A 27,218-nucleotide genomic window follows, 5' to 3' on the forward strand; every position below is an offset into this window, starting at 1 on the left:
ACCATGTTGGGCTCTGTGCTGATGGTGCTGGTCCAGCCTGGGATTCTCTCTCTCCCTCTCTCCTGCTCCCCACCTCTCTGTCTCTCTCTCTCTCTCTCAAAAAATAAAATCCATATATATAAACTGAGTTTATTCTCATTAATATTAACTTTGTTCAGAGATTAGCAGATTATTGGGTCTAGTATTGGTTAGAATTTTCAATGACCACAAGCTAGAAATATTATATAGAATTTTATAAAAATTTTGCTCCTAGAAAGGGAGTTTATTACCACACATTAAAATAATTTATAAACGTTTTGTTGTTCTTAGTTAATCTTTACAAATCTGAATAAAGCATTCCCGAGTGTTTCAGAAAACTGTTCTCTGACAGCTGTTGAAAGCTGCCTACCAAGGTGAAGAATATATACAAGTTAAAAAAAAAAATCCCAGATGCATATTAGTTATCAAATGAACTCAATACAAGCTCTGAAGGAGGAAGAGTTCCCAATATTCACAACTGTTCTCTGAACAACATCCAATGAATTAAAGTACCTGAATCTCCAGGGGAATTGAACATAAATAAAAGATTTATGCAGTTTTTAGTGTACAACAGAGACACAGTAGAAAAAAAAAGTTTGCATAATTCAAATTTGGATGATACAATGAATAGTCAGGGGAACATAGTAAGAAGTCTACATACTTGTAAATTGATAAAACAATGTCATAACAATAAATGGGTATTGGAAATACATGAGTAAAATCCATTGGGAATAGTGATGAAAAATTGACTTCATTTTTGTTTTTGTCCTACTCAGAAGACAAGTAGTATTCAGATTAAGTTGATTGCTATTTTGATGAATTAAAGCTTATAATTTTGACCAATGTGCAAAATGTATAATAAGAATCTAGTATCTTTAATGTGGAAATTAATTTGGTGATATAGAGTACTATACCAACTTTCAAATTATGAGAAAAGCACAAAACACATATGGTATCATTATCTTTGTATTGAGAATCCACACGAGCTCATATACTAAATTAGATATTTACTAAATATACTCATATTTAGTATATGAGTATGTAGGAGTATATTTATACTCATATACTAAATTAGATATACTAAATTAGATACCTTTTATATAAATGCTAGGTATCTAATTAGCTTTAAGTCATTTATCTTTTTTTTTTATTCACTTAGCCATTCCTTCTATCATTAAGACATGAGTGGTTTACTATACCTAGGTACTCTGTTAAGAAAATTATAAGCTCTTAATAATAGAGACGGCTTCTATTGTCATGAAATGTACAGTATAACATGAAATTTATGGCTGTAGCTCTGAAGTAAGATACCCTGTGGTTAAAGTTTCAGGTTACTTACTATGTCTATCTCATTAAACAGCCAAATAGAATTTTATATGATGAAGAAATGTTCTAAATCTGTTATGTCCACTAATATTGAGCACTTTATATGTGACCAGTAAGATTAAATGTTAATTTTGCTTAATTTTAACTAATTTAAATTTAAATAGTCACATGTGGCTAGTGCCTACATAATGGACTGAGTTGTAGAACTATTATAAATATCAAATACACATAAAGGATTTAATATAACGCTTATACCATCATGAATGCTTAATATCAAGTAGTTATTAACATGATGATTAGCATGATGATGATGATGATGATGATGATGATGTAGATTTCTTGGGAAGAGATTAAATAGCTTCAAAATAAGAAAAACATCTCACAAAAACATATTGATATTAAAGTTTAGCAATGGGGACTGATTTCTCAGTAACCATAAGGTAAATATTTATCATTCTCATGCCTACAGTTAAGGTATTAAATGCTCTGAGCATTTAAAAATAACCCGAAACGAAAGCAAAATCCTTGAGGAGTATCAATTTCTCACAAAGATGATGTCAGTTACCAATAAAATGCCCCAAAACCAACCAAACAAACAAAAAAGACTTTCAAAAGCTGGGGCTGACACTGACATGCACAGAAGGGAGTCCTGAAGATTTTTTCCTATCAATAAAAGGGTTATTAGAAACATAGCACAATCGAAAATTACTTATATTCTCTAAATTTTAACACTAGAGATTTACATTGGTGTAGTGATGTAATAATATCTTCAATAATTATTAGAAATGGGTCACCCCGTGACACAACTTTGTGCTAATTTGGAAATGTTTAGAAATTGTTCATCTGCTGGCAATGATTCTGTCTTTTAGAGTACAAATATTCCATAAGGTAAACAGATATTCAAAGTAGCATGATGTCTGGAGTGGTTCCTATTTTAAATATGGATCATTCTTCACAATAACGTGCAAACTGAAAAGGATGGGCACTTACTGCATCCACACACATTTTCAAAGTGTATGTCAAGAGAACTCTGTTGGATATCATCTGCAAGTTTCTGTTACTCCTCTGTCTACTCACCACCATTATGTCTGTGACTTAGAAAAATGTTCTGTTTGGATGGCATCAAGGAAATCCATTATCCTTTGGTTTATGTTTGTGTTTTGGAAAATAGAAAAGCTCCAGAATGAGATGAGAGGGTGGGAAGAAAGAATCCCTGCCCTGTCTTTTCATAGCTAAGGAAGGTAAAATTCCCTATTTTTCTTAGCCCTAGGATATCTTATTGGTGCTACTTTTTTTTTAAGTGTATTTATTTATTTTGAGAGAGGAACAGAGAGAGTGAGCAGGGGAGGGGGGCAGAGGGAGGGAGACAGAGAATCCTGAGCAGGCTCCACGGTGTCAGGGTGGAGCCCAACGAAGGTCTCTAACTCCTAAACCATGAGATCACGACCTGAACCAAAACCAAGAATCAGATTTTCACTGACTGAGCCACCCAGTCACCCTGGTAGTCTTATATCTTGTTTATAACTTCTAAATGATTTGTTTATTAAACTACCCTTTCTCTATTACAAGTGTGATTTGTTTCCTGCCAGAACCCTAACTGATACAAGAGCCAATCTTGGTTGAAATCATATATTTTTTTAATTAATTGAGAAATCTGAATAAAATATTGGGTGAGGTACTGCATGAACACTTTTAAGACTGTCTTTGAAATATGTGCTTTGGGGACTCTAAAACTATTTGGGACTCTGTTGTGGATAAAGGACGCGATATAGATAAGACCATTTGTCAGACGTCTTAAAAAAGAGAGAACAAAGATGTGGACAAATTAAAAGAGAACGAGACTGACTAAGATCAAGTAGAAATAGAAATGATGGCAAGGCGATGTTCTAGATGCCTCTAGAGCAGAAAAGTCGTTAGAGTATTATTGAGAATGAGACAAGTGGTAAATTAAGTCCAAAGAAAGACGAAGTAATTGTTTTCATTAAAATTACTGACTATACGCATAAATAAAATATAAGAAGAAAGACAGAAGAATAATGAAGAATAAGCTGAGTCCTAGATAATCTTTAAATATATTCTTGTTTGTTCATAATCCTAGAGCTTCCATGTGCAGTAGAACAAATTGTATGGTATTACACTTTGAGTGAAAAGTTAAAATAACAATGAAAAATAGTCATTTGCATCTTGACCTATTTTATGAACCACTAGAGTCTGTACAAATTAATTTTAATTCCAGGCACAGTAGAAATAGAAATTTTGTGATGATGTATTTATATTTTCAGTTTACTCAATGAACTAAAATAATATCGATGTATATCATGATTCCAATTAACAGCTTTTCCCACCCAACCCACCCCATCTGAAGAGCCCCTGCCAACTGCAAAAAGAAATCTGGTAGAGGGTCAGTGTTGTGACTTCTTCCACCAATTATATTTCCAGAGGTTATTATCTCTTACACAGGATAGCCACAAAATGCAAGGCATTCTAACGGTAATATAATGCTAAAAACACAGACTTTGGAGCTAAGTCCATAATTGCGATGTGGCATTGGTTAAGTTATTCAAAAAACAGAGATGATAGTATCCCTAAACTCTGGTGTGGTTATAGTTATTAGAAAACTTACCTCACGTAAAACCACTATCAATATTACCATTTTGGACCCATCACAGAGGGCTACATTTGCAGACTCATACTGTATGCAAGCTTAATTCAGCTCTGAGCTTTACTCATAATTAGCAAAGTACACTAAAGGAGAACTACAATCACGTGGTTACCATCAATCAATAATCATGGGGCCCTAAATTTGTCATAGGTAGGTTCCTAAAATCACTTTCATCCACAAGACATCTTTTGGGTTCACAGATGGAAGCACCAACTATTCCTGGTAGACGTTAGCATGGGAAATGACTTCGTCCTGTAGTTTCTACTTTTCATGTATTGCTAATCAAAGCAGAGAAGATACATAATTAAAGATACATGATGCTTTTATTCTCCGGCACAGTTATAGCTCATAAGACCAGGTTTCCGTACAGTAAAAATTCCTGATAGAAAAATATGCCCCGCTAAAAAGATTGCTTAGATACATAATTAGTTCAAAGCAAAACTAGAAAGATGTCCATCCCATTTTGTTCCTGACATATATCTAACAGAAATATTTACACGACTTTACTGACACATTCAACTATATGAAAATCGGCATGATTCTTAATAACCCCAAACTGACAATAGATCAAATGTCTACCAATAATTAAATGGATAAATGAGATACAGCTGCCTTTCAATAGAATGCTATGCAGCATGTAAAACAAATGAACTATGGCAATATATGTCTTCAACGGATCTCATAAATATACATGTTACAGAATGGAAATACAAAAGTATGCCTAGTGCAAAATTCATTTATCAAAAATCTGAAAGCAGGAACAAACAAATGTAGAGAGATGCGTATTCAGGTGGAATTCTTATACACAAAGGTATTATTACTTTAAGCCTAGTTAGTGGTTTTCTTTAGGGAAAGTAACGGAATTATTTGGTGGAAAAAAGTAGAATGCTTCAGGGGTATCAAAATACTCTATTTATTATCTTAGGCGATACTGTATTGGGAGGATGTTTTTTCTTTGGAGGATATGTTTTTAAATAATTTGTTACACAGGACTCATATTTTATCCAATTTTCTCTATGTGATTTTACTTGTCATTAGAAGATCCACAGCAAATAATAGACTAAATTTACAAAAAGAAACGAGAGGGTACTTGTCTTTATTTTCACAAAAATGGGTGTATGTTACACACTTAACGGGATATAATTTTTAGTCCTATGTCTCTGGTGTGAAGGTTGTTTTGAAATATTGTTTGACTTGATAGTTTGCACTGAAGGAAATAAGCAGATTACTTGTCTGCATGTACGTGGTTTGTTTTTTTTTGGCAATGGCCATTTATTGTTTTTGTAGTTTGAGAATAATATACAATAAAATATTTGGCCATGATTTCAGACTTTTGCAATGACTTACCATTAAATAAAATGTTTCTATATCATGGGAACACAATGGACATTGTTGTCTGTCTCTGTCATCCATTCCTACACCATCGTTTTTCAGTCTGTAGTATGAGTGGTTTGAATTGATCTCTGACCTCCAAGAAGGGCCCATGATTGGCATTCCTTCTTGCAAAGTTTTTGCTTTAAAATCTGGACTTAAATTGTTCTAAATGGAATCAAGACCAGAAAGTTAGGTAGTGGTTGAAAGAAATGAAGTTTCCTCTTCTGGACAGTTTGGGAAAGAAATAGATCTCAAGATGCAGAATCAATTTTACTACTGCAAGATAGCCCAGCCTGTGGATGAAGGTGACAACTACAAGAGAATAATAGACTTGAGAACTTTTCAGTGATACTGAGAGTCACTGAAGCTAAATTAACCTGGGCTTTTTAGTTAGTTGTGAGATGGAAAAGAGATCTCTGTGTACCCTATTCTTTGTGTGGATGTGGGGTAAGAACCTGAATCTCCTTTGTCGTTTCTCAGCGTGAGTTGGAGTCTCTGTTATCTGAAATTAACCACATTTTACCTGATAAAATGAAAATCTGGGTGGTGAACAGTCTCGTATGCTTTCATTTACTGAAATTTTTAGATTTGTGGATCTTTAAATTGTTTGAGATATAATTAAAATTTCAGTCTACAAACATTCTTTTTCATTCACATCTGAATAAAATCACAACGGGGTAAGATATAGAATGGGTAAATGCATGCTGATCTAAAAACTGTCAGCTGCAAGGAAAATTCATAACCTGCAGATTTTGACTTATTTTGTCTTAAGGCTATACTGCAATTTTGAAAAAAAGAAAATATCTCAAGGTGCCTGCATGGCTCAGTTGGTTAAGAATCCGACTCTTGATTTAGGCTCAGGTCATGATCCTATGGTTGGTGAGTTCAAGGCCCACGTCAGGCTCCATGCTGAGCATGTGGTGCCTGCTTGGGATTCTCTCTCTCTCCCTCTCTCTCTCTGCCCCTGCCTTGCTCTCTTTCTCTCTGTCTCTCTCAAAACAAATAAAGTTTAAAAAAAAGAAGAAAATATCTCTGAAAGGTAAATAGAAAATCCCTTGATATTTCCAAATGAACATAAAATGTTTTCTACAAAACTAAATGATTTTGGCATGTGTGCTGTTGTTTATCATAATGTTATGAAGTGGTGTTTATATTATGTAAGGCATAAATGCAATTATTTATTCCTGCCAGCCCTGACATCTCATATACCATCATTTAAAAAAAATGTCACCATATTTTCTAGCCCTAAATTCCTTTCCCACATTCCCAGTTTCATGACCTGACAGAAGATTATCCCGTCTGAGCTCACAATAGCATTTCTACAAAAATCTGAGTCTTCAGGAAATATTAGATATTGCCTTCACATACAGAGTTTAACAAGACTTTTTTACAATTATAATCATTAACGCCCAGTTCTTAAATTTGCACATTGAATGAAACCAAAGAATCAGCAGCAAAATAAGTAACTATAGGCATAACCTCATTCCAAAATGTAGATACACACTGGAAGCTGAACTATTAGCAAGGGCTAATATATTTCTGCAGAATAGAAGCCTCAATCTGAACTGAAAAATTAATTCTAGGATTTGTTAGATGTGTTAATTGGTTCAACTCACAATTAACATATGAAAAGGAAAGGAAAAGACACTGAAAATAGACTGTGAATTAAAGCAGCAAAAGAAGTAATAGAAATAAACCTTACATGTGACAGCCTGTCACCTCCATAAAATAGGGTTGTGTGGCAAAAAGGCAGCCGTTGCAAAGCACTGTGACACTGATATTCAAGAGCGCACAAATGTTGGTCACATAGACATTTTCTTTGTAAATATTCATGTCATTAATCTTCTTTCAAAAATCACTGAAGTATAAACATGAGCCAGACTTGCATTTGTGCAGAAAGAATGCACAGAAAATGAGTGCGCTACACCCCAGGTTGCTGTTTGTTTGCATGTATTATAGCAACTGTCTATGATATGAGAGTGAGGCTGGATGTTCTGAATGCTTGGTTTACCTGCCATATTTGTAGAACTCACAATGTATCTTAAGAAACTTAGAAACCCATGGGTCTATGTATTATATCTGTTGTTTGCTTGCTTTCTAAAGTTTATCCTAAAATGGGATCTAAATGAGATTTACATTATAGTAACCTCATTTACTTCTATGCATAATGAATTACTGGTTACTTATGTAAGCACGTACTCACACCTATAAACAGAGAGAGAGAGAGATTTTTAATACGATTAAAAATCATAGGATTCAATAAAAAATAATACAGATTCAATAATGTATACAATTAGCAAACATCTAGATGCTCAAAGCATTGTGCAAGGAACTAAAGAAGATAAATCCTTGGAGACAGACTCATCCTCTAGGAGTCAAATGGAATCCTGTCGGTGCTCTTTTAGGGTGTTAGCAAAGTATTATTGAGGTAGAGTACAGAGAATCTACTTTAAGAAATGGTAAAAGGCTTTGTGGAACTTTTTTTTAATATGAAACTTATTGTCAAATTGGTTTCCATACAACACCCAGTGCTCATCCCAAAAGGTGCCCTCCTCAATACCCATCACCCACCCTGCCCTCCCTCCCACCCCCCATCAACCCTCAGTTTGTTCTCAGTTTTTAAGTCTCTTATGCTTTGGCTCTCTCCCTCTCTAACCTCTTTTTTTTTTTTTTTTCCCTCCCCCATGGACTTCTGTTAAGTTTCTCAGGATCCAGTGGTTTGTGGAACTTTTTAAGAGAGAAAAGGCTGGGGTGATCCAGGTAAAGGAAACAGTGTTTGGATCATCATATGTGCAGTCACTTTATTCTGGCCCTGATATAGTTTGTATAGGTAAGGACAGTAAGATGACTGTGGATAAGTTTGCCAGACTCAACCACCAAGTTTTTATATCTCCTGGGATGCCTGAAAGATCACAACAGGTTGACACAAGAGCAAATGCACACAGGAACCTTCATTTTAACAGCAATGCTAAAAGTTAAGTGAAGTGTTGTAGGAGAGTAGCAGAGAAACCATTAAGATATTAACATTACAGGTGAAATCAAGTGGGGTTATTAGTAGGCCAGTGGTAGTAGTGATGAAATAAATAGAAATGCTTGAAGAAAAGTATTTAGAATGGAGCACCCATGGAGCATCAAACTGTTTGGAGTCAAAGGAAAGAGAGGTGGTCTTAGGACTATCAAGGTTCTGATTCAGTGCCTCGAGGGTGATGGTAAGGAACACTGAACATGAAATATTTTTCAAGAAGAATTAAAATGACTTTAGACTTTGGACATGTAAATATTGGTGTTCTTAATGGGACATATAAGGTTATATCAGGTTTTTAGTTAAGTAATCATTTCTGAAATTTGAAGCACAGAGCTCACTATTATGTAGCAATATGGAAGTTATTATATATAAAAATGATCTTGTCAATTAAAATTAAAGATTTAGAATCATAACTTATGAAAAATTATGACGATTATGAAAATAACTTAGAGACTATGTAAAGATAGTCAGGTCTTTACTATTTGACTCTCTAGTTGATTCTTGAGATAGGCCTGGATTGCAATGTATTTTCCTCTCAGGACTGCCTTCGCTGCATCCCAAAGCGTTTCTATTGTTGTATTTTCATTTTCATCTGTCTCCATATATTTTTTAAATTTCTTCTCCAATTGCCTGGTTGACCCATTCATTCTTTAGTCGACTCTCTAGTTGAATACTATTATATAAATATCCTGGGTAGAAAAAGAGCACTCAACCAAGGAGGGGAAAAAATGGTATAAGACATGAGTTAAATGATTAGTATTTTATACTTTTCCCACCATCTGACAAAATTTGTTTTACATAATTGATGAGTTAATCAACCAAGTGCTTCACATCTATTTTTAGAAATACCAATATCTTCTACAATATTGGTCTCCAAGCCTTTAAAAAAAAATTAGTAAGACTTTCACATGCTAATAGACCCACACAATCATTTATCATCATTGAGAAGGAATGTAATATTAAAGTCCCAGAAACCACAAATAGAGTACTTAGTGGAACACTCAACCCAAATCCTTTAGGAGGATTAGAATGTAAACTTCTTAAAATGTCAAAACGTCTTTTACCTCTTTTATAAATAGTTTTTGTTTGTTTTGTTTTTGTTATCCCAGATTCTGTACCTGGGACATAGCATGTACTCAATAACTGTTCACTGAACTGAACTCTGTAAACGACAAAGAGTACATCAATTTTACTTTGTACAACATATTATAATACACACAGAAATTGTACATGTTGCACCATATCATTGTTAGGTAAACCCACTGAAATGGGGCACACGTGCTATTGTCTCTAATATGCTAAGTCAAGCCTTGGAGAATTAAAGAAATTAAGCATAGTTTATGGAACAACTATAAAATCAAATCTAGAACCTGGTAGTTTCATTTTATGGTTAGATGGCATTCAACAATAGCTCTCACATGCATGACACTGCAAACACATAAGTCATCTTCTTTATACCCTTCAAAACCTACTAGAAAGCATACATAAAATTTCAGAGGACATAATAATTCATCTCATTCTAAATTATTATTATGTTATACACCTTTAAATCCTTATAATAAACTATTGCTCAAGTTTTTAAAAAATTATAAAACATACATGAAACAAACAGTAACATACGGATGATTAATGAATATAGTATTTGAGTAAAAATCTTTAATTTTATAAAGACATAAGACAAACCATAGTTGGAAATTCTTTCATAAACTTTCCTAACACCAATTTCCTTTCTTCCAAAGATAACATTACTTTATTCTGAAATTGGTATTTATACATCTTGAACATACTATTTAATATAACATAATTTAATAATACGTTGTATTATTTTCATTCCTTTAAAATAGCAAATGTTTGGGGTGTGTGGGTGGCTCAGTTGGTTAAGCGTCTGAATCTCAGTCTGAGCTCAGATCAAGATCTCATGGTTTCGTGAGTTCAAGCCCCACGTCAGGCAGCGCAGAGCCTGCTTGGGATTCTCTCTCTCCCTCTGTCTCTCCCCTTCCCCAGCTCACACTGTCTATGTCTCTCTGAAAATAAATAAATAAAACTTAATAAAGTGTTTTAAATAGCAAATGTTAGCAAATTATTAGAATACATCCTGGAAACAGACACTGTTAATAATATCACAAAATGATATAAAGTATTAAACTGTTAATATAGCATATAAAAATCATGGGAAATTTTAAAAATTTTACTGAAATAAATTAAAGAAGATTATGTGTAAATGGTTAGGTATGTCATATTTATGAATGGGATGTGTCTATATCATGATGATCAACACTTAATAATCAGTACTCCCTGAAGGGATTCTAATAGGGAGGTGTGAGTGTCTGTGTTTGTGAAATTTGGAAATCTAACTTCAAAGCTATTATGAATGAGTAAAATAAAATTAAAAGAAGAATCATATTGACAAAATTTCTCTAAGAAATATGTAAAAAATGATATAGTATAGTAGTAGCACAGGGATTTTAGAAAAACCCAAAGGAACAGATTAGAAATATGAAGAAATGTTCCCACACATATATGGAAATGGGTATGTCAATAAGAGTAGTATTAAGTTAAGAAAACTCATTCCTATAGGTAAAAGAAAATGAAGATAAATATCATCTCACCATATTTAGATGTGCATTCTGTGTGGCTTATAGATATAAATGTGAAAGCTAAAACTATAAAACGTGACGAAGATTATGTCTGCTCCTCAATCTGTTCTCCCTTTTCATAGTAAAACAACTTGAAAACAATGAAGCAATAAACGACAAAAATTATGGCTCAAATACGGACGTAAAATAAATAAATATATATTCAGAACTAAATTGTATGTTTCAGACACCATTGAAATTAGGTGTCACCATGCAACTAAATTTTCTTCAGCAAAAAGCAAGCAATGGTTATGTTCGCAAATTCTGGGACAACGCATTTAAGAAACCTGTGAGCATTTCTTGTTTTCCCTTCCTTTGACTGGACAGAGATGATAGGAAGGCCCTAGGGGATATTTCCAGATTGAGTTCTGTGTAGCAGACCCCAGCTGCCTGGATTGGATCAGGCTCAAATATGATCGCCAGCAATAGTGTAGATCCCCTTATCCACGGCTTTTCTGAGTAGGTAGAAAATACAAAAAAAGTATCACTTTGTTAAGATCCATAGATGATGGTGTATGCTGGAAGCCGAATGTTGAGACAGGAAAGGCGTGTATTCCTAATATAAATGGTTACACAAAAATTTGGTGCCTCTTTTTTAAACAGTCCTTGGCAAGAACTTTCTCTTTCCAGCCCTTGCAATGCAAAAGGAAGTACAAATATGTCCAAATGAGAGGAATTCATCTCTATGCCCAAATGTATATGTGTTGTGGCTGTAAGTATGGCTGCCACAGGAGAAAATTATTGTGTGAATGGGTAAAATTACATGAGCTAAACTTACTTTTTTCATTTGCCTTTTGTGCCTTCTAAATTTTGAATATGTGCATATGAGCCTTTCAATAACATGTGTGTTTCAGTATTTGCATTATATAAACACACGAAGCAAACAAAACACACTTAAAAAGTTTGAATGCACAACTGAAAGGGAAGATAATATGGTATTTGCAATCTCAAATATTGAATATTTGGTATAAATTTGTTAATTGAACAGCTTCTTATAACTATCTTTATCTGCTATAGGGAAATATCTACTTAAATATTTATATCTGTTTTAATTATAAATACTCTCACTTTCTGACTCAGAAATATATTTCTAAACATATATTTTATTCATAAACGGTACACATGATTTTTATCTGTTTAAGGTATTCTTCGCAGGATTATTTGAAAGTTTCAAAAGATGGGAATTTACTTAATTTGACTATCTCTAAAGACATAGTTAAACAATTATTGTAAAATCAAATGTTAGTATACTATATATTTATATAGAAAAATAAGTCATTTATGTTCCAAAGTATGTTTCTTGAAGATAGGTTAGATAGTAAAAAATTGTACAGTGTAGAACAATGTGTTTAATATGCTATTATTTGGGTAAAAATGTAAAGAATCTGAATTTGCTGGTATATACTATAAATGATTCTAAGGATTTTCAAGGAGCTAATTGAATTATCTTCCTTCTGAGAAGAAGAAATGGGAGACTGAAGGAAATAGCCACAGTGGAGACTTAAATTTTTAAAATATTTTAAATGTTGTCTTATATCAATATATTACTCAATAAAGCAGTAAATTAAATAAAATATTTTATAAGGATATGGAAGAGATAAAAGGCAATGAAGCCAGTCTTCAAAAAGCAAATGAAAGGTATATTCTGTGGCCCAACAATCCTTTTCGGGGTATATATTTCACAGAAAACTAGTCACAGGTCTCAAAGAGGATATACAGGATGATGATTTAAAACGAATGAGTAGGGGCGCCTGGGTGGCTCAGTCCATTAAGCGTCCGACTTCAGCTCAGGTCATGATCTCACGGTCCATGAGTTCGAGCCCCGCGTCAGGCTCTGGGCTGATGGCTCAGAGCCTGGAGCCTGCTTCCAATTCTGTGTCTCCCTCTCTCTCTGCCCCTCCCCAGTTCATGCTCTGTCTCTCTTTGTCCCAAAAATAAATAAACGTTAAAAAAAATTTAAAAAAAAAAACGAATGAGTATAATGGGATGCTCTTTTACATTTAGAGAAAACATTACCAGTTAAACATTCAGAAAAATTGGTATTAAAAACATGTTAAAACAGGGACGCCTGGGTGGCTCAGTCGGTTGAGCTTCTGATTTTGGCTCAGGTCATGATCTCCCGGTCTGTGAGTTCGAGCCCCGTGTCAGGCTCTGTGCTGACAGCTCAGCCCGGAGCCTGTTTCAGATTCTGTCTCTCCCTCTCTCTCTGATCCTCCCCCATTCATGCTGTGTCTCTCTCTGTCTCAAAAATAAATAAACATTAAAAAAAAGTACATGTGAAAACAAAACAGAATGGCATCTCTAGCACAACCGCAGTTTTGTAAATTGAAAATACATTTACAAAAAGCAGCATTACGTATCATTCAAGGATACATTCTTACAGAAGATCAATATCCAACACATTAGCATGGGTGCCTAAAGTGAAAAGGGAAGTATTAGTAATACATTGCTGCATACCAAAATACTCTAACACTCAGCAGCTTAAAGCAATAACCAGTTTTACATCAGTTTCTAAGGGTCAGGAATCTAAAGAATGGCTTAGTGGGGTGGGTTTCTCTTGAGATTGCAGTCAAAATGTGGGTCAGCCCAAAAGTGTCTAAAGGTTTAATGGGGTTTGGAGGGCCACCTTCCAAGAATGACTTGGATAATACAAGGCAGCTGGCTGGTGGCATCCGTTCCTTGCCACGTGGGCCTCCTCACTGGGCTGGCCTGAATGTCCTTAAGACATGGCATCTGGCTGTCCCCAGTGCAAGTGTAATCAGAGGGAAGAGAATGAGCAAGATATAAACTGCAAGGTTTATCAGTCTCAGAAGGTGACATAACATCACTCCTGCAATATTCTACAGATCACACAGACCGATGCTGGTACAGGTGACAGGAGACTACACAGAGTTGGCAGATATCATTAGGTGTCATCTTTGAAGTTGACAATCACGGATAGTAAAAATGAAGATCAGAAACAAGGGAAATATCATATACAATCAAGTTGAACAAAAAACTACTCATATACTGCTTACTGCTGATAGTAGCATGAAGTGATATAATTAGCTTGGTTTTATTGCCTGAATACAAAGGCAAACACACATACAAATGTGTTATTCATGACAATGCCCATAGCTATCCATTCTCTTGTTGATAACATATTTCCAATAAGTTTTTATTACAAATAACGATGCAATGAAAATTTCTGTATAGAACTCCTTGTGTACAAGTACAAATGTTTTACTAAAAGATATATACTCACAAGTAGAAATGTCAACTTTTGTTTGATCATCTCCAACTATACTAGTTGGTGCCAAGTTTCTCCCCAAATTGGACATACAGTCGCGTCAGCAGTAAATGAGAGATCCCATGTTTATTATCCTTGCCAATTATGGTACATGTCAAGTTTGAATCTGATGGATACGAAATGGAATAATATTGTTTCACATTTTTTCCCGATTATTCCTGAGTTTAAGCACCTATTCACATTTGTTATACGCATATTTCTACTTATGTGAATGTTCCTTTTAAGACTTTCTCCCATTTAAAAAAAAATGGGGTTATCTGTGCTATTATTTTATCATTCTTTTTATAATCTGATTAGAAATCTTTTGACTCTGCCTTACAATAATTATCTCTAAATCTGTGGCTTGTATTAATTATTTTTCTTAGAGTATCTTTTGATGGACAGAACTATTCATTGCATGGTAGTCCAATTTATACAATTTTCATTTTGTGGTTTGTACTTCTGTATTTTTCTTGAGAAATCCTTCTTAAAATTAAGATTATACAGTTTTCTCCACATTTTTAATGCAACTGTAAAGAATTTGCTTTCAGTTCTGGTCCTTGATATGTGTGAAACTTAAATTTATGTATTTTTTTAAAATAAGGTAGAATTACATTTTACTTTCTACAGTGATAGTTGTCCTACAATGATTTTTGAAATTACATAATTTTATATGCTGATTTGTTAATGTATCCTCTTAAATACTAAGTTTCAATACATACATGCTCTGCTCTGGGTTCTCTTTACATCCCTTTGGTATATTATCTACAAAATTGCACACTACCCAAATTACTCAATTCATAATAAATCTTTGTATTGTTTTTTAACTTCCCATTTCATTATTCCTCATAATTTTGACAATTCTAAGCCATTTGATCTTGGTGATGAACTTGGTAAGTTCCACCTAAAAATTTGTTTTTATCAAAATTTCTCTGAATTTATAAATAAGCTATCAGAGGACAACATCTATGAACTACAGACGATTTCCACCTAGGGAAGGGTTACTTTTCTGTTTGTTTAGCTCTTATTTCATATCCTCTGGTAGCATTTCATAATTTACTCTATAAATATCTTAAATATATTTTATTAAATTTACTACTAGGTAACTTACAATTTTTTGCTGTTATTGCAGAATAAGATATTTTCATTATTATATTTTAAAATTGGTTGCTGCTAGTGTATAGAAATGGCATTGATTTCTGGATCTTGATCTTGTATCTGGCACCTTGCTGATGTTTCTGATCAATTCTTATTGCTTCTGGATTTCATTAGATTATATATGTTCACAATCATATCATCTTCAAATGACTAACATTACAACTGTTCTATTTCATTTACTTTTATTGCTTTCTTATATTATCTAGGGCCAGTAATGTATGAAATAATGGCAGTGATACTTAGTACCTTTTCCTTTATCCAATTAAGGTGTTTCTAAAGTTTTCCTTTAGGAAAGATGTATGCCCTGCACTACATGGTGGTAAAGCAGGTCTTCCCGTTTACTAAGCTTTTTCTTCCCAGTTTGCAAAGAGTTTATACCATGCATGAGTGTTAATCTGTATAAATTATTTTTCTGAATCCATTTACCTGATTATATAGCTTCTTAAAAATAATCTGATAGATTATATTATATTGATATGTTTATTATAGGATTCTACATCTGGTGTTATATAGTTTGTTTAGTGGATATTTATGTATACATTTGCAAATAAGATTATATGTGTTTATTTAAGCTGCACAAGGTACGTACTTTTGGTGGTAATTTGGTAGTAATTTTGATGTCTCATGAAAATGAAGTAGATAAATGCTTCCCACCCCCCCCCACCCCCACCCGCCCGCTTCTAAAACACTCAAATAAAGTAGAAGTTTTATGTTCCATGAGGTTTTGGTAAAAATGTTTCTTAAACCACCTTGTTCTGGTGTCTTTCAATGAAGATTTTTTTTTTGACTATTAATTCCATGGTTTCAGTTCAGATAAGTTTTTCATCTGTTCTTGACTAAATTGGACATAATTTTATTTGAAATTGATATCAATGTTACAAAATTTACTGGCATACACTTTTCTTTTCTACTGTTCTTTAAAATTATACAACACTTTTTATCTTTCCTTGACGCCTATGTTAGATTATTTTTAAATTTTTGTTTTGCAAATTTTTCTTCTCTTAATTATTTTATACTTTCCACTTTCCTCAGTTTTACTTTATCCTAGTTTCTTGCTTGACATACTTATATCATTGATGTTCTTAAAAGTATTATAACATAGGGGTACCTGGGTGGCTCAGTTGGTTGAACATCTGACTTTGGCTCAGGTCATGATCTCACAGTTCATAGGTTCAAGCCCCGTGTTGGGCTTGTCAGTGCAGTGCTTGCTTGGGATCCTCTGTCCCCCTCTCTCTGCCCCTCCCCCACTTATGCTGTCTCAAAAAAATTTTTTTAAAAAAAGCATTACAACATAAAGGATAATTTCAAATACAGCCTAATCTTTGTTCTATAAGTTTTGATATTTGATCTTTTCAACTTTGTTTAGTTGTACACTATTGAACAACACAATAATTTCTCATAATCTATGACTGTCTTAGAATTTTTAAATCTGTTTTTAAAGGGTTCTTTGAATATTTGTATTTTCCCGAGGGCGGCCAGATTTTTCTTTATTTTTTACACTCTTCAAGAGTCACGCTGGATATGGTGACTCTCGGTTCCACTTCCCAATTTGTGAGGCCTCAAAGCCTGCTCTCCTCCCAAGCCACTGTTGGAAGGCCAGCCTATTCTTGACCAAGCGAGGCTGGTACATAGCCCCCTTTATAACTTTGGCTCCTGTTTCTTTTGAACTTCCTGTTTATTTTGGAGGCTTTGCTTTTTATTTTTCATTTTATGGGGTTTCAGCTATTTTTTAAGACTCATATATGATAATAATTTTTATATGATACTTCTATGAATTTTGAGAAGAAAGATATTCTGTCTATCTTTATGGAAACAAAAACCAAACAAAACTTATCCAAAACTCTTGTATAAAAGATAATTCTGAATTATTACATGAACTCCTTAAGTATATGGATTAAAATATTCCATTCAGCTTTCTTCTTATTGTTATTTAAAAAAAGGGCCACTATCATCTAATCATCATGAATTTTTAGAATATTTGTCTTTTTCGTCTGGTACCTTTTATTTATTTTCTTTATTTTTATTTTTAACAGCTTCACTGAGATACAACTTATATAAAAAGAACTGCACAGATTTAATGCCTGCAATTTGATGAATCTCAACTTTGCCAACACTCATGATACCATTACCACAATCAAAATGATAGACATACCCAACACCTCCCAAAGTGGCTTGTATCCTTTCTTTTGTTTTGTGGTAAAAACATTTAACATAATATCTAGCCTTTTGACAGGTTTTTGTAGCTCATAATACTATGTTGTTAGCTATAGGGACTGTGTTTTATAGCAGATCTCTAGAACTTATTCATCTACTGTAAATGAAACTTTATAACCATGGAACTCCTTCTCCATGTCCCTTGCCTCAGCCTATGGCAACTACTAGTGTATCTTCTGTTTCATGAGTTTCATTATCTTTTTTTCAGTTTTATAAATATGTCAGTTTTTTCTAAAAATCTGTAGGCTTAATACATTTTCAAAGAAAATTGCAGCAGATTTTTAAAATTGTGGTAAAATGTACAACACATAAAATCAATCCTTTTGACGCTGCACTTTTTATTTATTTTTAATTTGCATCCAAGTTAGTTAGCATATATAGTGCAATAATGACTTCAGGAGTAGATCTAGTAATTCATCCTCTACATATAACACCCAGTGCTCATCCCAACAAGTGTCCTCCTTAATGCCTCTTGCCCATTTAGCACATTCCCCAACCCACAAACCCTCCAGCAATCCTCAGTTTGTTCTCTATATTTAAGAGTATCTTATGTTTTATTCTCCTTTTTGGTTTTATATTATTTTTACTTCTCTTCCTTTATGATCATCTGTTGTATATCTTATATTCCACATATGAGTGAAGTCATATGATATTTTTCTTGCTCTGACTGACTAATCTCACTTAGCGTTATTCCCTTTCGTTCCATCCATGTTGCAAGTGGCAAGATTTCATTCGTTTTCATTGCCACGTAATACTCTATTGTATGTATATACCACTTCTTTATCCATTCATCCATCGATGGACATTTGGGCTCTTTCCATACTTTGGCTATTGTTGATAGTGCTGCTATAAACATGAGGGTGCATGTGCTCTTTCTAAACAGCATACCTGTATCCCTTGGATAAATTCCTAGTAGTGCAATTGCTGGGATATAGGGGTAGTTCTATTTTTAATTATATGAGGAACCTCCATACTGTTTTCAGAGTGGCTGCCCCAACTTGCATTCCCACCAAGAGTGTAAGAGAATTCCTCTTTCTCCACATCCTTGTCAACATCTGTTGTGGCTGAGTTGTTAATGTTAGCCATTCTGACAGGTGTGAGGTGGTATCTCATTGTGGATTTAATTTCTATTTCTCTGATGATGAGTGATGTTAAGCATTTTTTTTTTCATGTGTCTGTTAGCCATCTGGATGCCTTCTTTAGAAAAGTGTCTAGTCATGTCTTTTGCCCATTTCTTCAGTGGATTATTTGTTTTATGGGTGTTGAGTTTGATAAATCCTTTATGGATATTGGATATTAGCCCTTTATCTGATATGTCATTTGCAAATATCTTCTCCCATTCTGTCGGTTGCCTTCACTGTTTCCTTCACTGTACAGAATTTTTTTATTTTGATGAAGTCCCACTAGTTCATTTTTGCTTTTATTTTCCTTGCCACTGGAGACATCTTGAGTAAGAAGTTTCTCTGCCCGAGGTCAAAGAAGTTCTGCCTGCTTTCTCCTTGAGGATTTTGATTGCTTTCTGTCTTATATTTAAGTCTTTAATCCATTTTGAGTTTATTTTTGTGTATGGTGTAAAAAAGTGGTCCAGGTTTATTTTTCTGCACGTTGCTGTCCTGTTTTCCCGACACCGTTTGGTGAAGAGACTGTTTTTTTTTTTTTTTTTTCCATTCTTTTCTGTTTTGTCAAAGATTAGTTGGGCATACATTTGTGGGTCCATTTTTGGGCTCTCTATTCTGTTCCATCGCCCCAAGTGTTTGTTTTTGTGCCTGTACCATGCTGTCTTGATGATTACAGCTTTGTAGTAGATCTTGAAGTCTGGAACTGTGATGTCTCCAGCTTTGTTTTTCTTTTTCAGGATTGTTTTGGCTATTCAGGGTCTTTTCTGGTGCCATATAAATTTTAGGATTGCTCATTCCAGCTCTGTAAGGAATGCTGGTGTTATTTTGATAGGGATTGCACTGAATATGTAGATTGCTTTGGGTAATAGCAACATTTTAAAAATATTTGTTCTTCCAATCCATGGAACATTTTTCCTGTGTGGGTGTGGGGTGTGCACGGGTGTGTCTTCAATTTCTTTCATAAGCTTTCTATAGTTTTCAGTGTATAGGTTTTTCAACTCTTCGGTTAGGTTTATTCCTAGGTATTTTATGGGTTTTGGTGGAATTGTAAATGGGATAGATTCCTTGATTTGCCTTTCTCCTGCTTCATTATTGGTGTATAGAAATGCAACTGATTTCTGTGCATTGATTTCATATCCTGCGACTTTGCTGAATTAACAAATCAGTTCTAGCAGTTTTTTTGGTGGTATCTTTTGGGTTTTCCATACAGAATATCATGTCATCTGAAAAGAGTGGAAGATTAACTTCCTCCTTACCGATTTGGATGCATTTTATTTTTTGTGTTGTCTGATTGCTGAGGCTAGGACTTCCAACATTATGTTGGATAACAGTGCTAAGATCAGACATTCCTGTCATGTTCCTGACTTTAGGGGGAAAGTTTTGTTTTTCCCCATTGTGGATGATATTAGTAGTGGGTTTTTGTATACAGTTTTTATGATCTTGAGGTATGATCCTTCTATTCCTGATTTATTTAGGGTTTTTTATCAAGATAAAATGTTGTATTTGATCAAATGCTTTCTCTGCATCCATTGAGAGGATCACGTGGTTCTTTTTCTTTCTTTTATTAATGTGATATATCACATTAATTGATTTGCGGATTATGAATCAGTCTTGCATCCTAGGTATAAATCCCACTTGATCATGGTGAATAATTCTTTTAATGCATTGTTGGATTCTATTGGCTAGTAACTTGTTGAGAATTTTTGCATCCATGTTCATCAGGAAATTCGTCTATAGGTCTCCTTTTTAGCAGGATCCTTTTCTGGTTTTGGGATCAAGGTAATGCTGGCATCATAGAATGAGTTTGGAAGGTTTCTTTCCATTTCTTTTTTTTTGGAACACCTTCAAGATAATAGGTGTTAACTCTTTCTTAAATGGTAGAATTTGGGGCACCTGCATGGCTCAGTTGGTTGAGCGTCCGACTTTGGCTCAAGTCATGATATCATGGTTTGTGAGTTTGAGACCAGTATCAGGCTCTGGGCTGACAGCTCAGAGCCTGGAGCCTGCTTCAGATTCTGTGTCTCCTTCTCTCTCTGCCCCTCCCCCACCCATGCTCTGTCTCTCTCTTTCAAAAATAAATAGACATTGAAAAAATTTTTTTAGTTATTTACAAAAATTGTTTCATAGAATTCCCCTGGAAAACCATCTGTCTCTGGATTCTTGTTTTTGGTGAGATTTTTTATTACTAATTCAATTTATTTACTCTTTATGGGTCTGTTCAAATTCTCTATTTCTTCCTATTTCATTTTTGGTAGTTTATATGTTTCTAGGAATTTATCCATTTCTTCCAGATTGCCCAACTTATTGGCATATAATTGCTCATAATAGTCTCTTGTTATTGTTTGTATTTTTTCTGTGTTGGTTGTGATCTCTCCTCTTTCATTTTTATTTTATTTATTTGGGTCCTTTTCTTTTTCTTTTTCATCAAACTGGCTACGGGTTATCAATTTAGTTAATTATTTCAAAGAGCCAGCTCCTGATTTCATTGATCTGTTCAATTATTGTTTTAAATTTTTGTAATGTTTATTTATTTTTAAGACAGACAGAGTGAGAGCACGGGAGGGGCAGAGGAAGAGGGAGACACAGAATCTCAAGAAGTTTCCAGGCTCTGAGCTGTCAGCACAGAGCCTGATGTGGGGCTCGAACTCATAAACTATGAGATCATGACCTAAGCCAAAGTTGGATGCTCAACCAATTTAGCCATCCAGGTGCCCCAGTTCTACTTTTTTTTTTTTTTTTTTTTTTTTTTGATAGCGTTGATTTTCCCTGTATCCTTTATTACTTACTGTCTTCTGTTGTTTTTGGGTTTTACTGGTTGTTCTTTTTCCGGTCTTTAAGGTTTATGGTTAAGTTGCATATCTTAGACCATTCTTCCTTCTTAAGGAAGGCCTGTCTTGCTATATACTTCCCTCTTATGTCTGCCTTTGCTGCATCCCACAGGTTTGGGGCTGTCATGTTATCATGACATTTATCATTTATTTATTTTTGAGAGACAGAGAGAGGCAGATCATGAGTGGGGGAGAGGCAGAGAGAGGGAGACACATAATCCAAAGCAGGCTCCAGGCTCTGAACTGTAAACACAGAGCCTGACAAGGGGCTCGAACCCACAAATCATGAGATCATGACCTGGGCCGAAGTTGGATGCTTAACTGACTGAGCCATCCAGGCGTCCCTCCATGTACTTTTTAATTTCCTCATTAACCTATTAATTCTTTACTAGGATGTTCTTTAATCTCCATATTCGTTGTCTTTCCAAATTTTTTTCCAAATAATTTCCTATGATTTCATGTTTCATAACATTGTGGTCTGAAAATATGCACAGTATGATCTCGATTTTTTGAACTTGTTGAAGGCTGATTTGTAACACAGTATGTGATCTATTCTGGAGAATGTTCCATGTGTACTTGAGAAGAAGGTGTATTCTGCTGCTTTAGGATGAAATATTCTGAATATATCTGTTAAGTCCATCTGGTCCAATGTGTCTTTCAAAGCCATTATTTCCTTGTTGATTTTCTGTTTAGATGATCTGTCCATTGTTATAAGTGGGATGTTGAAGTTCCCTACTATTATGGTATTATTATCAATGAATTTTATGTTTGTGATCAATTGATTTATATATTTGGGTTACTTCACATTTGGAGCATAAATGTTTACAATTGTTGGATCTTGGTGGATAGACCCCTTAATTATGATATAATGCCCCTTTTCGTCTGTTGTTATAGGCTTTATTTTAAAATCTACATTGTCTGATATAAGTATGGCTACTCTGGCTTTCTTTTGGTGACCATTAGCATGATAGATGGTTCTCCATCCCCTGACTTTCAATCTGTATGTGTCTTTAGGTATAAAATAGACCTCTTATAAAGTATATATACATATCTTGTTTTCTTATCCATTCTGTTGCCCTATGTCATTTTATTGGGGAATTTAGACCATTGACATTTGGAGAGAATCCTGAAAGATATGAATTTGTTGCCATTGTTTTGCCTGTAGAGTTGGAGTTTCTGGTGGTGTTCTTTGTTCCCTCCTAGTCTTTGTCACTTTTGGTCTTTTTGTTTTGTTTCATCTTTTCTCCTACCAGAGAGTCCCTTTTAGAATTTCTTGCAGGGATGGTTAAGTGGTCACAAACTCCTTTAGTTTTTTGTTTGTCTGGGAAACTCTATTTCTCCTTCTATTTTGAATGACAGCATTGCTGGATAAAGTGTTCTTGGCTGCATATTTTTCCAATTCAGCGTGTTGAATATATCCTGCCACTCCTTTCTAGCCTGACAAATTTCTGTGGATTGGTCTGCTGCGAACCTGAATAGTCTCCCTTTATAGGTTGAGAACTTTTTTTCCCTTGCTGCTTTCATAATTCTTTCCTTATCTGTATATTTTGTGAATTTGACTATGAATATGCCTTGGTGATGGCTGGTTTTTGCTGAATTTAATGGGAGTTCTCTGTGTTTCTTGCACTTTGATGTCTGTGTCTTTCTGCATGTTAGGAAATTTTCCACTATGATTTGCTCACATAATCCTTCTACCCCTTTTCTCTCTTTTCGTTTTCTGGGACTCCTATGACTCAGATGTTATTCCTTTTTATTGAGTCACTGAGTTCTCTAATTCTTATATCATGCTCTTCTGACTTAGTTCCCCCCTTTTTTCTGCTTCATTATTCTCCATAATTTTGTCTTCTATATCACTGATTCACTGCTTCATCCATCCTTGCCACCGTGGGAATGATTTGAGATTGCATCTTAGTTATAGTGTTTTCAATTTTGTCCTGACTAGATTTTACTTCTTTATCTCTGCAGAAAGGGATTCTATGTTTTTTTCAACCCCAGCTAGTATTCTTACTATCATGATTCTAAATACTAGTTCAGACATCTTGCTTATGTCTGTGCTGATTAAGTCCCTTGCTGTCATTTCTTCTTGTTCTTTCTTTTGGGGTGAAATCCTTCATTTTGTCATTTTGGAGGAAGAAAAAGAATTAATAAAATAAAAAATGAAAAGTAAAAAGATGAAAACACAAAAAATCAAATAAAGGAAGCTACATCCTAGATATATTTTGGTCTGGTTATTGAAAAAAGGTTGATTGAATAGAGAATAAAAGGGAAAGAAAAGAAAAGAAAAAGAAAAAAAAAGTAAAAAAAATAAAAATCAAGAAAATGTATACAATAAAATGTATTAGAGAGCTAAAATAGAATGAAAAAATAAATTTCAAAAAACATATATAGTAAAAAGATTTTTTAAATATTTTTATAAAAGCAGAAAATAAAAATTTTTTTCTCTTTCTTTATCCAAGAATAAGATAAGATGAGAAAAGATATCAAAAGAAAAAGAAAAAGAAAACATAAAACAAACCAACAAAAAAGACCAAATGGATGGACCAGAGAACAGAATGAAACCTGAATGAAATTACATCCAGTTTCCCCTAGCAGTCAACTATGAGTCACTTTATAGTCTGGACACACGGTGGAGAGACTTGTGATGGTCCTCTAGGCCTTGGTTGGTGCTGTTGGACCCAGCTTGGTGTAATAGCTTTGTTCTCCACTAGGTCGCACTGCTCAGCTTATTGGGTTGGACTGGTGTGGCGCACATGCAAGTGTGTACACATGCACATGAGAGGTGACAATGGCATCACCAAACTTCCCAGTCTCTAGCATCAGAATTTTCTCTCCTGGCCAACAATCAAGCACCCTTCCTTTGTCTCCAGCTTCCTTCTACAACCCGCTTCTATCCTGTCTGCATCCAAGCTGTCAGCCTGCCAGACAGCACCTCCCTCCAGAATTTTATCTCAGATGGGGCTGTTTCCAAACCCCCCATTTCTGAGAGCCTTGAGGCTTAGACCCACTCTGACTTTCTGGGGGAGGGTCTCGCTGAGCAATGGTCGGATGCTGGCTTGTCCCTGGGACATTCCTGTGATTATGCTGCTGTAAAGGCTCAGAGGCTGTGACTGGATGCCAGCTTGCCCCAAGTTAGTTCATGTGACCTTGTAGGGGTAGCGTTTTAGGGATTATGATAAATCACAATACAACACACAACCCATGTCAAATCTCATTGCACCCTGGCGTTTTTGTTCCAATACAACAATTAAGTTCTCTGGGGTCTGCTGGGACCTTTGCCTGTGGGGAGGCTTTACAATCTCTACCAAATCCCCTCCTAGGAGGGAGGTGGACTGCTTCTCCCTGTGTGGCTTGTAGACCTTTCGGACTTCACAGCCAGTTCCTGGGGATTCACCCTTCCCACCAGAGCACCACCAGGATTGGACTGCAGAATTTCTGATGTTACTCTGCTCTGTTTGTAGAATCTTAATGATATTCAAACCCTCTCCTTTCTCCTTTCTCCCTTTCTTGTTTAAGCAATTGTGGGTACTTCCACTCTTATTCTCCAGCTACTTTTGGGGAGAGTGCCCTTCTACTCTCCCCTCTTTCTCTGTCTTCTCTCCACAAATACTGCTCTACACCAACTATGGCTTCTCTTTTCCCCAGTTTACCTCTCCGCACCACGTACTTGCCAAGTTCTGTGGCTCAAGTTATGTAGATTACTGTGTTAATCCTCAGATCAATTTCATAGGTGTGCAGAATGGTTTGGTGCTGATCTAGCTGCATTACAGGAACAAGAGAAGCAGAGAACTCCATGATGCTCCACCATCTTGGTCCTTCCTCCTCTCCTGTGATACATTTTAAAAATTTTCTGGTTGGGGGGCGCCTGGGTAGCTCAGTCGGTTGAGCGGCCAACTTCGGCTCAGGTCATGATCTCACGGTCCGTGAGTTCGAGCCCCGCGTCGGGTTCTGTGCTGACAGCTCAGAGCCTGGAGCCTGTTTCAAATTCTGTGTCTCCCTCTCTCTGACCCTCCCCCTTTCATGCTCTGTTTCTCTCTGTCTCAAAAATAAATAAACGTTAACAAAAATTAAAAAAAAAATTTTTTCTGGTTGGTATTTGACAATTTCATTATCAGGCATCTAATTATGGCTGAACATTTAAAATTTTTCTTCAGTACTCAAACTTTCAACCTAAGGATTTATTTATTTCTTAATTTTTAAAAGTCTTACCCATTATGCCTTTGTATATTGCAAGTCTAATTTCACCACTGAGCTGGTATTAGTCTCTTGTTCTGCATGACATGTATTTATTCTCCTTACCTCCCTTTGAACCATCTGCCTACTCTGAATCAGGGTCTGACCCAATGGGGATGGACTTTCTGGATCACTTACATTATTAAATATTTTATTTCAAAAGTTGTTTATTTCATACATTTTAGATTGCCAATGTTTTCTCAATTTGCTGTCTTTTTATTTTTTATTTTTTATTGCTAATTATTTGGGACAAGGAGTTCAATGAATTAATTTATCAAATTGTTTTAACTGAAGTCCCCTGATTTGCAAATGCAAGTGGGGGTGGATAAATTCCATAAAAAACTTGCTTATTAAGTTTGAAATTGGCATAAATTTATAACATATTTTAGATACATGGATGATAGAATTTAAATTTAAAAATTATTCACATGTGTGATTATTGTACTGAAAATGTTTAGCAGCAGTAACTGTAGTATCTGATGTTGTTAATATAGCTAAAATCTTGGCAACCAATCTTGGCGTATTAGTTGTTTAAAAATGCAATATACATTAGTTAAATGTGATTGCTGAGTTCCTATAATTTACCAGAAATTGTACCAGGTTCTGAAAATATAGTAGTGAGTAAAACATCCTGGCAAAAGAATATTACAGAAATAAACAGATAAATATAGGTTAAAAATTGTAATAAAAGCTATGGATTTAAAAGGGAACTAGGAGAGACAGGAGGACTAAACAAGGCTAGGAATTGTGATAGTCTTTTCAAGAAAGATTTCACCTGAATCTGGAATGAACAAATAAGGAGACACTTGCTAGTAATGAATGCTGAATGTGTTCTAGGCACACACACACAAAAAAATGGTTCAAAAATGCTGAGTTAGAAAATAATTGTTATCTTCTAGAAATTAGAAATTAGCTGAAACAGAGAGAAAAGGGAGAAGTGACAAGAAAGGAATTTGAGAAGTTAACAGGGCCCAGATCCCAAAAGGATTTTAGGCCATGTTTTGAGTTTGGATCATAACTGAATTTCACAGGAAAGCCATGATACGAATTCAAGTAAATAATTTAAATGATATTATTCACAATACATGTTTGCTGATACAATAACTGATCTTGTGTGATGGATGAATAGCATCAGGTTAGACGCGTAATTGTAACAACAACAACAAATGTATGTACTCACCAGCCATCTTAGTTAAATTTAAATTTTACCGCCATCAGCTGGGTCACTAGAATTTGAGCACTATGAACCCACTTTCATTCCCTCACTTCAAACTATTTCTTGTTGTCCTTCTGAAAAATATAAGAAATAGGGTAAAGATTCTTGAGGTAAATAGTACATTCTGTCTAGGACTGGCCCAGTG

The sequence above is a fragment of the Panthera pardus genome, unplaced genomic scaffold (assembly GCF_024362965.1).
Source record: "Panthera pardus isolate Hobbes unplaced genomic scaffold, ASM2436296v1 HiC_scaffold_13, whole genome shotgun sequence".
In the NCBI taxonomy this organism is placed as follows: domain Eukaryota; kingdom Metazoa; phylum Chordata; class Mammalia; order Carnivora; family Felidae; genus Panthera; species Panthera pardus.